A 16,178-nucleotide genomic window follows, 5' to 3' on the forward strand; every position below is an offset into this window, starting at 1 on the left:
TGCTGCAGATCAACTGGCGCCAAGGTATCATCAGAAGTATTACCAAAGTACCGCGGGCTCTGGCCATAGAGCACTTCGAAGGGAGACTTATTTAGAGCAGAATGCCAATTTGTATTGTACCAGAATTCACAAAGAGACAACCACTTACTCCATTTTTTGGATGAGCACTGATAAAACAGCGAAGAAAGCATTCCACTTGCTGATTCACACGTTTCGTTTGGCCGTCAGTCTCAGGATGATAGGTTGTACTCATATTTAGTGTAGCTCCAGTCCTCTTCACCAGAATTTGCCAGAACCGACTTGTGAAAACCGGGTCTCGATCAGACACAATGTAGCTAGGCATGCTGTGCAATTTATACACATTATCCAGGAAGAGCTCGGCAATCTTTTATGCATTATAAGGGTATTTGACTGGTATAAAGTGGCCATACTTCGTGAATTTGTCAATGACCACCATAATATAGTCAAACTGATCTGATGGAGGTAAGCCTGATATGAAATCCATGGTGACTGTCACCCAAGCTTGAGTTGGAACTGGTAATGGTGATAGAAGACCAAGATAAGCTACCCTCTCAGGTTTGGCCTGTTGACAAATCACACATGACTGAACAAATTGTTTGACAAAAAGCTTCATGCTAGTCCATTTGAACAAGGAGTGAACACGCTTGAAGTCATAGGAAATCCAGAATGGCCCCCAATGGGGCTGTCATGGAATGCTTGACAAATCTTGAGGTGAAGAGCAGGATTATTCCCAATCCAAATAACACCCTTATATCTGATAAGTCCTTGCAGCAACTGATAGTTGGGTTTAGACTGGGGAGCCACAGCTAATTGCTGCAGCAGATCTTGAGCTTTTGCATCCTGCGTATAACTGTTTAGAACTTCCTCCAACCAAGTAGGTTGCACACAAGAAAGGGCCAAAACCAGCTCTCCTGAATGGGGTCTCGTGGATAGGGCATCAACAGCAGAATTCTCAGAGCCTTTCTTGTACATAATTTTGTAATTGAGCCCCATTAACTTTGTCAAAGCCTTCTGCTGCCAAGGAGTGTGGATTCTCTGCTCTGTCAAATTAGACAAGCTTTTCTGATCTGTTCTAATGATGAACTCTTGGAACTGTAAGTAAGTCCTCCAATGTTCAACAACAAGCAAAATAGAAAGATATTCCTTCTCATACACCGATAACGCTATGTTCTTGGGGCCCAGAGCTCTGCTGACAAATGCTATAGGATGGCCTTCTTGCATCAAAACAGCTCCGATGCCCACATCACAGGCATCGGTTTCCAAGATGAATTTCTTTGAATAATCTGGAATAGCCAAAACTGGTGCATTAGTGAGTGCCCGTTTGAGTGTTTGGAAGGCAGTGTCCACTACAGAAGTCCAACAAAATGGCACTCCCTTCTTGAGCAATTCTGTCATGGGTTTGCTGATAATCCCATAGTGCTTAATAAATTTGCTATAGTATCCTGTCAAACCCAAGAACCCTCTCACTTCCTTGACATTCTTAGGAACAGGCCATTCCTGAACTGCCACAATCTTGGAGTTGTCAGTAGAAACACCCTTGCTGCTAATGACATGGCCCAAGTAAGCAATCTCTTGCTGTGCAAACTCACATTTGCTCATTTTAACTCTCCACTATTTCTTCAGCAATATACCCAATACCTCTTCTAAGTGTAGGAGGTGATCCTGGAAGGTTTTGCTGAATATAAGGATGTCGTCAAAAAATACCACTGCACATTTCCTGGTGACCGGGGATAAGTCACAATTCATAGCTCCTTGGAATGTGCCAGGACCCCCTGACAATCCAAATGCCACAACTAAAAACTCAAAATGGCCAAAGTGAGTTTGGAATGCAGTTTTATACTCTTCACCTGGAGCTAGTCTAATTTGGTGGTATCCAGCCTTAAGATCCAGTTTGGAGAACTAGTAGGCTCCAGCCAATTCATCTAAGAGTTCTTAAATTACTGGAATAGGATACTTGCCCTTGACCGTGAGAGCATTAACATGCCTGAAGTCTATCACCATTCTCCAATCACCCTCTTCCTTCTTCTTGCCATAAGTGCAGACGAAGAAAAAGGACTGTTGCTAGGCCTGATCATGCCTTTCTGTAGGAGTTCAGTGACCTGCTTCTCCATTTCAGTTTTCAGATGAGGTGGAATTCTGTAAGGTCTGATGGAAACAGGTCTGGCACCTGGCACTAATGGAATTTTGTGGTCATATTGCCTTCTAGGAGGTAGCCCAGTGGGTTCTGAAAAAATTTCCTTGTACTTGTCCAGCACTGCTTGTATCTCAGGCTGATGCACCACTTGTTGTGTTGTGTCTGCAGAATAGATGGCAATAACTATGAAAGCTCATTCCTCAGGCATTTCCCTATGCAAGGTAACAGTGCCCTTTTTGTCTTGGAAAGTAAGCCACTTTTGCTCCCAATCAACTCGCATTGGACTGTGTTTGGCCAACCAATCAAGTCCCAATATTCCATCATATGTACCTAATTGCAGCAGTTTAAAATTTGTTACAAAAGTGTGTCCCTGGCAAGACCATAAACAGTTTTGGACCTGGTGGGTGCATTCCAAGGTTCCTCCTCCCGCTACTGACATAGAAGATTTCTTAATTGTCTCCACATTGCTTAACAAAGTGATCCAAGCCTCGTTAAGGAAAGAACGGGTACTCCCCGAATCTACCAGGAACTGCAGCAGTGTGTTATTGAGTTCAACATTGATTTTAAAGGCCAATGCAGACTTGCCTTTATCACACGCAGCGGCTGACAGCAACATCAAATTGTCAGAATCACTGTCAGAGTTATCAGTGATGCTATTGTTTGGGCCCTGAAGATGTTCAATGAGTTCTTGTACAATGTGCAGTTGCATAGTGGGTTTACATTGGTGATCCTTGGACCACCTTTCTCCATAAATGAAACAGAGCCCCTTGGCCTTCCTATAATTCCTCAGGGCAGTCCACCTTTCCTTTGTGTTCCCTTGTTTGTTGTACTCAATTGACCGTTTATCTTCAGAAGTACGCCCCCTTGAGACATTGGAGAAGGAAACACTGGAGGTTCTTTTTTGAGAGGTAGTTGCTGGAGGTTGCAATCTCTCCCCCAATTCCTCATGCAGTAATGCTAACTCATATGTTGTGTCTAGATCCCGAGGTTTTTGCATGGCTATGGCCATTCTGACGCCCGGTTTCAAGCCATCAATGAACCTAGTAGTATAGTGCAAAGCATCTGGATTATCTTCATATGCCGTCAGCTGGTCATACAGTTATGCAAATTGCTCTACATACTCTTCTACACTGCCAATTTGAGCAATTCTGAACATCTTCCTCAACAAATTCTGATGTTGGTTGCGCCCAAATCTGCTCTGCAACAGCTGACAGAATTCAGTCCAGTTGAGATTCGGTGATCGCCTCTGAACTGACTCCAACCATCTAGCTGCAGCTCCCTCAAATTGGGTTGTAGCATAAGAGATCCATCTGCTGTTGGAAGTGTTGGTCATGGATTTGAGGAGATCGTCACCGTGTACCTTGAATCGCTGGTCGAGGTCGTCGGAGATCGTCGTTTTTAGGATCTCATGGATGCTCCTCCCCTCCACCGAGAGACTCTCCATGGCCTCCCGATGGCGACGGAATCGAAATCGCGTAGCGTGATGGTGGTGTGGAATCTCCAGGATCGAAACAACTCTGATACCAGATGTAAGCAACGAGCTAGGGTTCACTCAATTTAGGCCACCACCATGGTTGTTCCTCCCATCCTCCCTCACAGCCACGAGCTACAGTGTTGTCCGAAGCCACCAACTCCAATCCTAACTCCACACGCTATCCACCCACACGCATATAAACTACTGTTACATCCCTTAACGGGCCCACTTCGGGCCTGCAATCCACTGGGGAAGGTTACGACGACGAGTGGGCCGCAGCTGAGACCCACGAGTTGAATTCTTCTTGCCCGATCCTGGTCATCCTCTTCAGTGTCGCAAGCTGGCACGGAGACGCTGATACACAACCTTTGTTTTGTTGATTAGATTATAAAAATAGCGCCAACCACGTAAAAAAGGCGCCAACTATTGTTCCGAAGAGCATCGGATTGAAATTGGATTGGAAATCCCGCCCGGATCGAGCTGCGGGATCCAGCTGTGCCTGCCCTAACTTTCGATCCCAACTTTCCCCAATCTGCCCTAGTTTTGGATCCCAGCTTTCCTCGATCTCGACTCTCGGTCTCGAGTTTGCGCACACTCCGGCGGCCATGGCGGCGCGCGGGCAGGGGCTTGAGCAAGATTTTGATTTCTTCGTGGTGGTCGACTTCGAGGCAACGTGCGTCAAAGACGCGCGGATCTTCCCCTAGGAAATCATTGAGTTCCCCGCCGTGCTCGTCGACAGCGCCACCGGCCGCATCGAGTCCGCGTTTCGCAGGTACGTTCGTCCAAAACATCACCCTGTGCTGACCCAGTTTTGCAGGGAACTCACCGGCATCCGGCAGGAGGACGTCGACGGCAACGTGGATCTCGGCGAGGCGCTCTGGTTCCACGACGCTTGGCTGAAGGCGGCGACGGCGGGGGCAGGGAAGAAGAGACGCGTCCGCTTGGCCATCGTGACCTGGGGTGACTGGGATTGACGGACCATGCTGGAGTTCGAGTGCCGCTTCGAGGGCATCGAGAAGCCCTCCTACTTCGATCAGTGGATCAATCTGAGAGTCCCCTTCTAGGAGGCGCTCGGCGGCGGAGGGAGGGTCAACCTACAGGAGGCGATCCGGGCGGCGGGGTTGGACTGGGAGGGCCGCCTGCACTGTGGACTCGACGATGCGTGCAACACGGCGCGGCTGCTTGCTGAGATCATGCGGCGCGGGGTCAAGACGACCATCACCGGCTCGCTGGCGCCGCCGCCGCCGATCCAGCAGCAGCAGCCGCAGCTTCTCACAAGCCGTTGCGGTGGCTCATCTGCGCTGGCGCCGCCGCCGCCAACGAACCAGCAGAAGCAGCAGCAGCCACAGCCTCACATGATAAGCCCCTGTGGTGGCACATTTGCGCTGGCGCCGGCGCCGATTCAGCAGAAGCAGCAGTCGCCGCAGCCTCACATAATAGGCCCCTGCGGTGGTAAGCCCCTGCGGTGGCTCCTCTGAGACGTACTGCGGGGTGGCGACCAGAGGAGGCATGTGCCAGGGCCGATGCAGTCTGGATGCGCCAACTGGACGCCGGCCATGGGAGCCGTGTGCCCCTAATTCCTGTGGACCAACTGAACCAACGATCCACGACATGAGACTCAGATTCAGAATGGTGCTAGCCATTAGAATCAGAGTGTAGCTCAGCTGTCAGTGTTAATCGTGCTAGCCATCAGAATCAGAGTGTAGCCCGGCTGATTCTAGCCTATTCTAGGAGTGAATTTGGTATTTAGGGCTATACGTGTCCGAATTATTATATTATCAATAGAAATTTCATTTTAATTATGTTCCTTCTCCGTGAATTTGCCTTCATTTTCTCTGCAATGCACCGAGCACGACCAGGAAGCCATCATGCTTGCGTGATGCTGCCGGCCGGTTCAGAGGGATGGTCAGTGTTAGACAACTGCCGTCGCCGCATATCACCATCATATAGGCAATCTTATATCAAGAGTGAAAGAAAAGACAGCCAACTGTGGATTTCTGAGATAAGAGCTAACTAAAATTGTTTCCTCGAACACAAATGCCTCATCATATTTGATATTGAAACCCCAGGTTTAATATCATCAATAGAAGATTTGTTTATGAAGTGAAATTCTATGGCCACATCAAGAATCTGCTGCGGCAAAGGGTTTGGGACGTCAAGGCGGAGGGGAAAATCAAATTCTTTCTTTGGCTTATCCTACAAAACATAGTTTGGACAGCTGACAGACTTCCCGCGGTTGGCCACATCAGTTCCCTGTGCGACCAGAAAATTGAATCGGTTAACCACCTTTTCTTGGACTACCCTTTTGCAAAGGAGGTTGGTTCTCCTTCAACTCCTCCCACCCCCATGGTTTGGGATCGCTGTGCGTTGTTTCTTCTATCAATGGATGGTGGAGAATGATCTCCAGGAACATCAGAAAGAAGGAGGCCAGAAAGAAAATCACGATGGCGGTAATACACAGTTTGTCATATATGGAAGGGGAGCAATAGGAGAATTTTCGAGGGTAAGAAGGCCAAGGTAGAGGATGTCGTTTGTTTGATCCGAGACGACATGATGGTTGTAGGTCCAATCTTCTGCGAGTAGTTTCTCCTCTGTGTGTTTAGTATCTTTTTTCTTTCCCTCTGTAACTGGGTTTCCAGTTAATGTACAGATTTCCACCCTGCTTTAATGAAATAGGTAGAGCTCCTGCCGTTGCCCGTCAAAAAGAAGATTTGTTTAGTTGCGTTCCTTGTCTGCAAATTTCTTCAGTATTGATCGACTTGTTATTAAAGTTTATTAATAGCTGACGAAAGATAAATGGATGTGTTCAACAAAAAAGAAAGATAAATGACAGTTAGAGAATTCAGATCATATATGCCACCTTGTATATCAAGATAAAAGAAAACAGCGAGTCGTAGTCCTGAGACAACAGCAAATTCAGACCATTTCCTTGTCAAACTCTTACATAAACGGAATATTTGGTCAATCAAGTCTCACCTTTGCAGAGGTGACACAGCCCCATACATCAGAGTGTAGCTCAAAGACAAGCACAAAGAAGGACTAACCATGGTTTGGGTGGGTCAGTTACATGGTGCTCAAAGACTAGCAAAATCTACTGCCTACGGAGGGGAACAAGCTACTTTGCACTACCTAGCCCTTGGTTTCTACTACAAGGGCTATATCAACCACCTAGAGAAGTTGTCGCAGACCACCTGAAGTGCGCCTTCATGCCAATAAAACCAAGGTTGCTGTTAGCGTCACACCAGCTGATGTGAATGTGCATAGGCATTTCGCTTTGTTGTGCTTATGTGTTTCCTGATCATGTTTAAGGTCTCCATAACCTGTGAAGCAAGACTACAATAAGTACCCGACAAAAACATCAAAATCATAGTAATTTGTAAGGGTGCAAGAAAATCATGCTGTCCCGATGGATACCAGCAATTCCTAGCACACTAGCCTAATATGGAGCAATAGATAATCAGACGAGAAAAATCCACTTTACAACCCTCAACTTGCCACTCGGTGTCTACAGCAAGGCTGCCTTCAGGCCAATAAAACCATGGCTGCTGTTAACATCTCACCAGCTGATGTGTATGTGCATTGGCATTTCACTTTGCTGTGCTTATGTGTTTCTTGATCATGTTCAAGGTCTGCATAACCTGTGAAAGAGGCTACAATTAGTTTTTTTTAAAAGGAGGATGACCCCTGGCCTCTGCATCTAGGCGATGTATGCAGCCATCTTATTAATTATTCACAAAGACCTTACAAAGTAATACATCAGTAAGTCTGAAGCCACCATCTTGGCAACATCTATCGCTACTCCTATCCACTTGATGAAGGGGTGCCGAATTGTCCGAGCCGAATGCCAAACAGACCTCGCACCAAAGCCTAACATCTAAAGCCGAAGGCCCCAACCAAGGCGTTGCCGGGTCTGGGGCACACACCGGTCTGGCACACTCTCAAAGGCCGCCGCCGCCGTCTTCCACCAATCCATCTTCAGAGAAGGTACTGACGCATCGGCCTTGCAAGGCCTGGCGTCGACGCCACCATAGCACCAGACAGCGCCACCTCCCTACACGTGTCCATCATCACACATCCATCGCCGAGGCCCTGCAGTGCCACGCCGCCAAGACTCCACGTCGTCGATGCGTCACATGGAACGCCGCTCCACCACTGGTCCCTTAGGCCAATGCATACTTCCAAGAATGACGCCCCCACTAGAGGAACAACACCTTAGTACCGCCATCATTTGATCGACTGATCAAGGGTTTCCCCCAAAGGTAGTGGAAGGAGTCGGGAACTTCACCTTGATGATGCCTCCAAGAAGGAAACCACCTAGGGTGTCACCATCACCTGCTCCGGCCACCTGCCGTAGACAAGGTTTTCACCCGGATCTTGTCCCAAGAGCATCCATCTGACATCATGTGCATTGGCCAGACCACCTTCAAAGCCCCAGATCTGGCCTCCCAGATCCGACGACCACCCATAGCAGCATTGCCACCGTGGGAGCCCTGGCACACCAGCCACTTCCTGTGTGTGCCATCATTGGAGTTCGAGGGAGGGCTGCCACCCCACCTCGACAAACCACGAGAGCTGCCAGGAAGGATCCCGCGCGTGCTCGTCACCGTCACTGATCTGATCTAATCCGGAGCCAAAGCCACCGGATCGCCAGTGGAGTTCCGCCTTGGCCAGGGAAATCACCATGCCATGCCGTTGCGGGTTGCTTGAGCTTCACCCGCCGCCACCTTCCAGGGCCGCCGCCCCAGGATCCCGATCTGGCCAGCCCAAACCTCCACGCCGCCGCACGGAGCATGCTATCGCGCCGCCATCGATCAGATCGCGGTCACGCCGTCACGCGTGAGGAGGTCCCGCCCCACCCCCTCCTACGCGATCCAAGGAGGAGAACCCCCGCAATCGCCGTCGGCCGCCGAGCTTAGCCCAGCGGCATCCTCCGGCGGCGGCGGAGGGAAGGGAGGGAGGTGGTGGTGACCCTGGCGGCTAGGGCTTGAGGAGCCGCCCGAGACGGGGCGACGCGGGGGATTGGCCTATTCTCATTCGTGGCTCCTGACAGTTAAATAAAAACCAAAATTTGTATGGGTGCAAGAAAATGATGTTGTCCCAGTTGGAAGCCTGCTATGGAGCAGTAGGCAATCCTAGGCACCCTCAAACTTGCATGCAAAGAGAAAATTTATTAGTGAAGAAATATACCAGTAGATTGGAATTTCTGTTACCATCCATGTTATATGAATTCGTGCATTTAGCAAATAACTTTTGCCAACGTCAATCAGAGATGGACCATTTTATTGAGACTTACCCCAGTACAGTGTTACAAAACTGGAGAATAGTGGTCCAGCGCAATATAAATTTTTGCAAGAAGATCCGTTAAGGCCTCAACCTCATCACCAAGTAAATCCACCTGCAGAAAAATTCAGAAATCCTAGCTCATTACATCACTCGCCTCCCATGCTCCCACTTTACGGCATTATCAGGGCTATAACCTTGTTGCATTTTGCAGGCAAAGCAATATACAAGGAACATAAGCAATAATTAATTAATAGTCGTTAGGATCTGAAATTATATTTACCTCGAGCTCAGCCTTTTAAAGATTAGAGCCTCTTAACTCGGATATCTCCTTTTATCACAATGTCTTCCTTTTTAGAACATTGCCTTCCGTGAGGTGTTTACATTGGTCTTTCAATAAACAGAACATGTGAAAGAAAATGATACCATCCTTATTCACAGAAATACAACATAGAATAGTCATAAGTAGTTAAGTACTATAAACTACTCCCTCTGTTTCTACATATAAGCCCTTTTAGAGATTTCAGTTCTGACTACATATAAATGTATATAGACATATTTTAGAGTGTAGATTCACTCATTTTGCTCCGTATGTAGTCCGTATTGAAATTTCTAAAAGGGCTTATATTTAGGAACGGAGGGAGTATAAAGGTAATCATATGGCAAGATTCGTTAAGATAAAACTAATTATCATCAAGAAATCTAGTTTTACAAAAATAAAAAGATACCCCCATTACTGAATGCAATGCAAATACAAGCACCTTGATTCACTGTGGTGAATTTTGTTTGCAATGTTAGTTTGTTGATCTGTATACTACTAGGAAAAGGCCTACTAATGGTGCACCGGTTTTGCCTACTAATGGCGCATCACCGGTGCGCCATAGTAGCACGCCACTAGTAATTTTTACTAATGGCGCACCAGCTAGTGCGCCATTAGTATGTAAAAGCATGCGCCATTAGTGTGCCTCCCGGGGGGCCATACGTAAGCATGCCTTTGTCATACTAATGGCGCATTCTCTGTTGATGCGCCATTAGTATCCTTTGGCATACTAATGGCGCACCTGGTGGTGATGCGCCATTAGTATGAATATTTGTTTTTTTTCCTTTTCTGATTTTTGCGCAGGTTATAAAATATATTATTAGACAGAATATAAAATATATTATTAGACAGAATATAGACAGCAACATCAGATTCATCGAATACAATAGAAGATTAGTCTCCGAATACAATTCATCATATTAGTCTCCGAATTCAAAAAACCGAACAAAGATAAAACACTATAAGTCTCAAGACCGCGAGTATCGAGTTTGTCGGAAGTAATACTAATCATAACAAGTCCTACTAATCATCATCATACAACTTCTACTCGTTATTCATAACAAGTCATACGATCATCATCTTGATAGTCTTCGAACCAACCCTACTTAATTGTTCATCAGCACATGATCATCAGTATTAGGCAGGACCTAAATACCCTATTTAAGCTAAAATAGCATAAAACAATATAGACCCTGACTCTCCATTATGGAGAATGGAGAACATCCTGTCTCCAATTCTTGCGCTTCGCTTCCTTTTGCTTCCAAGAAGCTCCTTACGACTGTCCATACATTTTTTCCATCCTTTGATTTTCATGTCTCCACTTCTTTTAGAAATCTCATATGGACAGTTGAGATTCGTAGGACGACCTGGCTGTATGTTCAAAACATTAACACTACCTTTCAGATACATCATATGAGGCACACAATTCTCTAGGATTATCTGTTGAAAAACATAGTAATAACTTCATAGTTAGCAATGATGTACTAGTTTTAGAAGTATGCAAAAGATGCACGGATGTCGTAATAGTAAAAATCTTACCAGGGTATCTCCATGGTAGTTATCGTAGTTGAACACATGCACTAGTGGCACGTATTTACCATAATGTTGAGGAGTTTGTTTATGAATAATGTAATTTTTAATGTCAGTACAAAATCCGACCAGATGATTTTTCTCCTTGTAAGTTGTTAATTCGGAGCCATCGGTGTAGTGGGTTTTGTCTACCATTTCCCGCACATTCTTTGAACAATAAAAATAAGCTGTCAATGGAAATAAGCTGTCAACTATTTTGAAATAAACAATATAAATTAGCTAATAACTATGTTTGAGAAACTCACATAGCGGTAGAACTGGAGACGTATCAACAAGGACCCAAATGTCCATATTGTCTTGGTTGATGTCAGGATTACCAAGATCCATGGTGATAAGCATACCCTCATCAACACCATACATCTTGCAAAATGCTTCCCAATTTTTGCAACCAAAATGGGTTACGCTCTCAGAATTATATAGATTTACTTCAAAGTCCACATCGTGATGAGTCCTTAGGTGAATTTTCTTTGTTTTAGAAATTTCATGGTCTTCAAAATCCATCCTCTCCAAGACATAGCGTCTTGCATGGCATGGGATAAGCTATACTCGAATTGTAAAAGATGAAAATTACACGTTGAAATAGTTGAAGTCATGCTTAATTATGAAAATAACACTTGTCGTCGTTGTGTACCGTTCCAACTTTGAAGGTCTCCTCAAGCTTAATGCTGAAGCGCCGATCATCGTCCAGGTGAGGCATGTCGCACAGACCTCGATTGTCGTGGCACCAGTCGCACTCCGCCGGGAGACTTTCGTCGTCCGATGATGATGACGACATATCCTGGGACAGCTCCCAGAATTTCTTGCCGCCCGAACCACCGGGCTCATCGTTGTGGGCCATGTTTCGCTCTAAATAGGAAAAAAGTTTGGTCAAAAAGTTGGTTATTGTCAAGGAACAAGATCATGGTCTCATCATTTAGGGTTTGTCGACACCGAGGCACCCTAAAAGCCTAAGCTTTCATCATTTAGGGTTTGTCGACGCCGAGGCACCCTAAAAGCCTAAGCGTACATCATTTAGGTTCTCATCGACACCGAGGCATCCGGGGCAGCCAAGTTAAGTTTTCATCATTTAGGGTTTATCGATGCCGAGGCACCCTAGGTTGGGCCTAATCACTTGGTGAAGGAAATATGCCCTAGAGGCAATAATAAAGTTATTATTTATTTCCTTATATCATGATAAATGTTTATTATTCATGCTAGAATTGTATTAACCGGAAACATAATACTTGTGTGAATACATAGACAAACAAAGTGTCACTAGTATGCCTCTACTTGACTAGCTCGTTAATCGAAGATGGTTATGTTTCCTAACCATAAACAAAAGAGTTGTTATTTGATTAAACGGGATCACATCATTAGGAGAATGATGTGATTGACATGACCCATTCCATTAGCTTAGCACCCGATCGTTTAGTATGTTGCTATTGCTTTCTTCATGACTTATACATGTTCCTATGACTATGAGATTATGCAACTCCCGTTTGCCGGAGGAACACTTTGTGTGCTACCAAACGTCACAACGTAACTGGGTGATTATAAAGGAGCTCTACAGGTGTCTCCAAAGGTACATGTTGGGTTGGCGTATTTCGAGATTAGGATTTGTCACTCCGATTGTCGGAGAGGTATCTCTGGGCCCTCTCGGTAATGCACATCACTTAAGCCTTGCAAGCATTGCAACTAATGAGTTAGTTGCGGGATGATGTATTACAGAACGAGTAAAGAGACTTGCCGGTAACGAGATTGAAGTAGGTATTGGAATACCGATGATCGAATCTCGGGCAAGTAACATACCGATGACAAAGGGAACAACGTATGTTGTTATGCGGTCTGACCGATAAAGATCTTCGTAGAATATGTAGGAGCCAATATGGGCATCCAGGTCCCGCTATTGGTTATTGACCGGAGACATGTCTCGGTCATGTCTACATTGTTCTCGAACCCGTAGGGTCCGCACGCTTAAGGTTACGATGACAGTTATATTATGAGTTTATGCATTTTGATGTACCGAAGTTTGTTCAGAGTCCCGGATGTGATCACGGACATGACGAGGAGTCTCAAAATGGTCGAGACATAAAGATTGATATATTGGAAGCCTATGTTTGGATATCGGAAGTGTTCCGGGTGAAATCGGGATTTTACCGGAGTACCGGGAGGTTACTGGAACCCCCCGGGAGCTATATGGGCCATAGTGGGCCTTAGTGGAAAAGAGAAGAGGCAGCCCAACATGCGCCGCGCGCCCCTCCCCTCCCTTGGTCCTAATAGGACAAGGAGAGGGGGCCGGCCCCTCTCTCTCTTTCCCCCCTCCGCGAATCCCAGAGGGAGTAGGACTCTCCTGGCGCGCCTCTCCTAGGCCGGCCGCACCCCCCCTTTTAGTCCTTTATATACGGAGGCAGGGGCACCCCAGAAACACACAAGTTGATCCACGTGATCTTATTCTTAGCCGTGTGCGGCGCCCCCAGCTACCATAGTCCTCGATAATATTGTAGTGGTGCTTAGGCGAAGCCCTGCGACAGTAGTACATCAAGATCATCACCACGCCGTCGTGCTGACGGAACTCTTCCCCGACACTTTGCTGGAACGGAGTCCAGGGATCGTCATCGAGCTGAACGTGTGCTAAAACTCGGAGGTGCCGTAGTTTCGGTGCTTGATCGGTCGGGCCGTGAAGACGTACGACTACATCAACCAAACGCTTCCGTTGTCGATCTACCAAGGGTACGTAGATCACACTCTCCCCTCGTTGCCATGCATCACCATGATCTTGCGTGTGCGTAGGAATTTTTTTGAAATTACTACGTTCCCCAACACTTGGCACTAATCACTTGGCTCTATTGCCACCTATGGTTTAATGCAGCAAGAATAAAGGGGCAGTTGATCCTACTTAATTAAGTACTAAGATACCCCGGCCCATGCATTAGTAGCAAGTACCTCATATGTCCGATTTTTAGCAAAGTCATGCTAAAATTCACGGAAAATTTCAGCACGACCTTTGCTGAAAATAGGACATATGGAGTACCCGAATTTGCCGGAACGGAAGTTAATCGACATTCTGGCAAACTCAAGGGCCTCTCGGGGTACCTGCAAAATCATCACGACACGACGGTCGGAGACAAAACCCAGCAAACTAGCACCACAATGTGCCTCTACTTTCATATGGATGAAAAGGCCACAGACCATATGGTCCTCTGCTTTCATATGGACAAAAATCAGCTCAACTTATACATACATATCAAGTGTGGTACTACCGAACACATATCAAGGGTATAAAGTATGGACTGTGACTATTGTCAAGTGTGGTACTACCGAACACATACATATCAAGATTCAAGAGCACATAGCTATTAGTCTTTGGACTAAGGGGCACTAGCACACTAGTAAGTGATAGGCAACCATCCTACATGGAAATGTGAAGAGTTACATGGATGAGTACCAGCTCTAAGTGAAGGCTCAATGGATTCAAGATCAACCGACTGAAGTTGCCCAAACCTGCAAGGAAAAGAGAGAATAATGATTTCGAACTGCTTCTGATGGCATACATAAGCATAAGTTCAGTCCCCCAAATCAAGCATGGTTTCTTACTGCCCACCTAAACAACCACCACCACAAGGAGCAGATGCAGATAACTCACTCAAAAAGACTAATAAACACCAGTTGCAGATGGAACACTTCCTTTTAACCTTACTAATGATATATATGTTCCCTTATTGCAACATTGCTAATAGAGGATGACATCAATTTGCTGAAATAGCTATAACAGAACACGCATAATCAATCAGCTAGAGAGCTTTTTGCCCTTTCGCTCTCGGGGATAATTCAATGATCCAGTAAAACCATGAGGAGACTTACTTCTAGGCTAGCAACAACTAAAGGCAGAAGGGTCGACAACTCCCAGGATACTTGTCACTAAATGGCCAGTAAAATGATCTAGTTTTGAAAACTCTGCTGCTTTGACACTCCATCAGAAACAGAACATCTAAAACTCGATTCAGTTGACTAACTAAAACATCTGTACATGGAAACATGAACTAAAACACCTGAGTCAAACAAACCCACAAGCAAACCATCACAACTAAAACTAGAACAATACCAGCATCTAATAGCACATAGATATCATTACCAGCATCGGTCTGAGGGTGAGACCAACCTAATGCATAGCAAGTTAATTCAAGAAACTATAGTTGGACAAAACATGAAATTTAGAAGCATTCTACAGAGAGCACAAGGAAGCAGAATGAAATCTCAATCTACTTCAGATGCATTTGCAACTGAACAATGTCCAGAGGTTGAGCAACTTGCATGCTTATAGCCTCCTGAAGAGTTGTATCACACACTGCCATGTAAACAGTTTAAATTCTTCCATGAAGCAATTGCAGCAAACCATTCGTGGTAGTTTAAGCTGGAAAAGAAAAAGCATTTGGAAGCAGCAACTTCCTGCCTACTCAACTAAACTCATCTTTCACCATGCATAGGTTGGGGAGGGAGGAAGGGTGGAGAGGGAGGAAGGAGGAAGGAGGAGAGGTACCTGGGCGGGCGCAGGGCAGGGGCCGACGCGGGCAGGCGATGCAGTCAGAGATCCGGGACGGTGAACTGCGCGCGAAGGCCAGGGGAGTCGAGTCAGTCTAGGGGAGGGAGCTTATGGGCGGAGGGGGACGGGCGGAGGAGGAGGGGGCTTACGGGCGGCGGCGAGACGGTTGCGGGTCGGCGGCGGTCGTCGTCCTGCACCCCGTGCGGTCGTCGGCGGCGGGATGGTTGGGGGCCGCGGCGGCTTGCTGTCCGGTGGGCGGCGGAGGAGCTTTAGTGGTGGGGGCGCGGGGGCGGCGACGCACGTAGGGGCAGCGCGTCGTGGGTTGTCGTGGCTGAGAGATGTGAGATGGGATCGGCCGGGGATTGGGGCCAAGATTTTAGTCGGGGGAGGTATAGCAATGGCGCACCACCTAGCGGTGCGCCATAAGTAAGTTTTTTTTTCTGATAACAATGGCGCACCCACCTCTGGTGCGCCATTAGTAACTTTTTTCCTGACAGCAATGGCGCACCCTCCTCTGGTGCGCCAGTAGTAACATTTTTTTCATTATTTCTTGTTGCATCTAATACTTTGTTTTTTATCAAATTTGTTATTTTCATGAGGACTAGAACAGAAGATATCATCAAATATCATCAATTTTTTTTTAAATATCATCAAATTTGTTTTTTATTTTTAATTGAAAATATCATCAAATTTGTTATTTGAAGATATCATCAAATTTCTTATTTCAAAATATCATCAAATTTGTTATTTAAAAATATCTTCAAAAAGTGGGGGAGGGTGCGGGTGTCGCGGCGGCGGTGGAGCGGGCCGGGGGAAGGTGCGGGGTGTCGGCGGCGGTGGT

The 16,178-nt window shown here is 46.3% G+C and overlaps 2 pseudogenes; one reads left to right on the forward strand and one right to left on the reverse strand.

Moving 5' to 3' along the window:
* Nucleotides 1-3,868: 3,868 nt before the first annotated feature.
* Nucleotides 3,869-5,425, forward strand: LOC119267819 (annotated as a pseudogene).
* Nucleotides 5,426-7,216: 1,791 nt separating this feature from the next.
* The window catches only part of LOC119272137, a 28,053-nt pseudogene continuing 19,091 nt past the window's right edge, over nucleotides 7,217-16,178 (reverse strand).

The sequence above is a fragment of the Triticum dicoccoides genome, chromosome 3A, assembly GCF_002162155.2.
Source record: "Triticum dicoccoides isolate Atlit2015 ecotype Zavitan chromosome 3A, WEW_v2.0, whole genome shotgun sequence".
NCBI lineage: Eukaryota > Viridiplantae > Streptophyta > Magnoliopsida > Poales > Poaceae > Triticum > Triticum dicoccoides.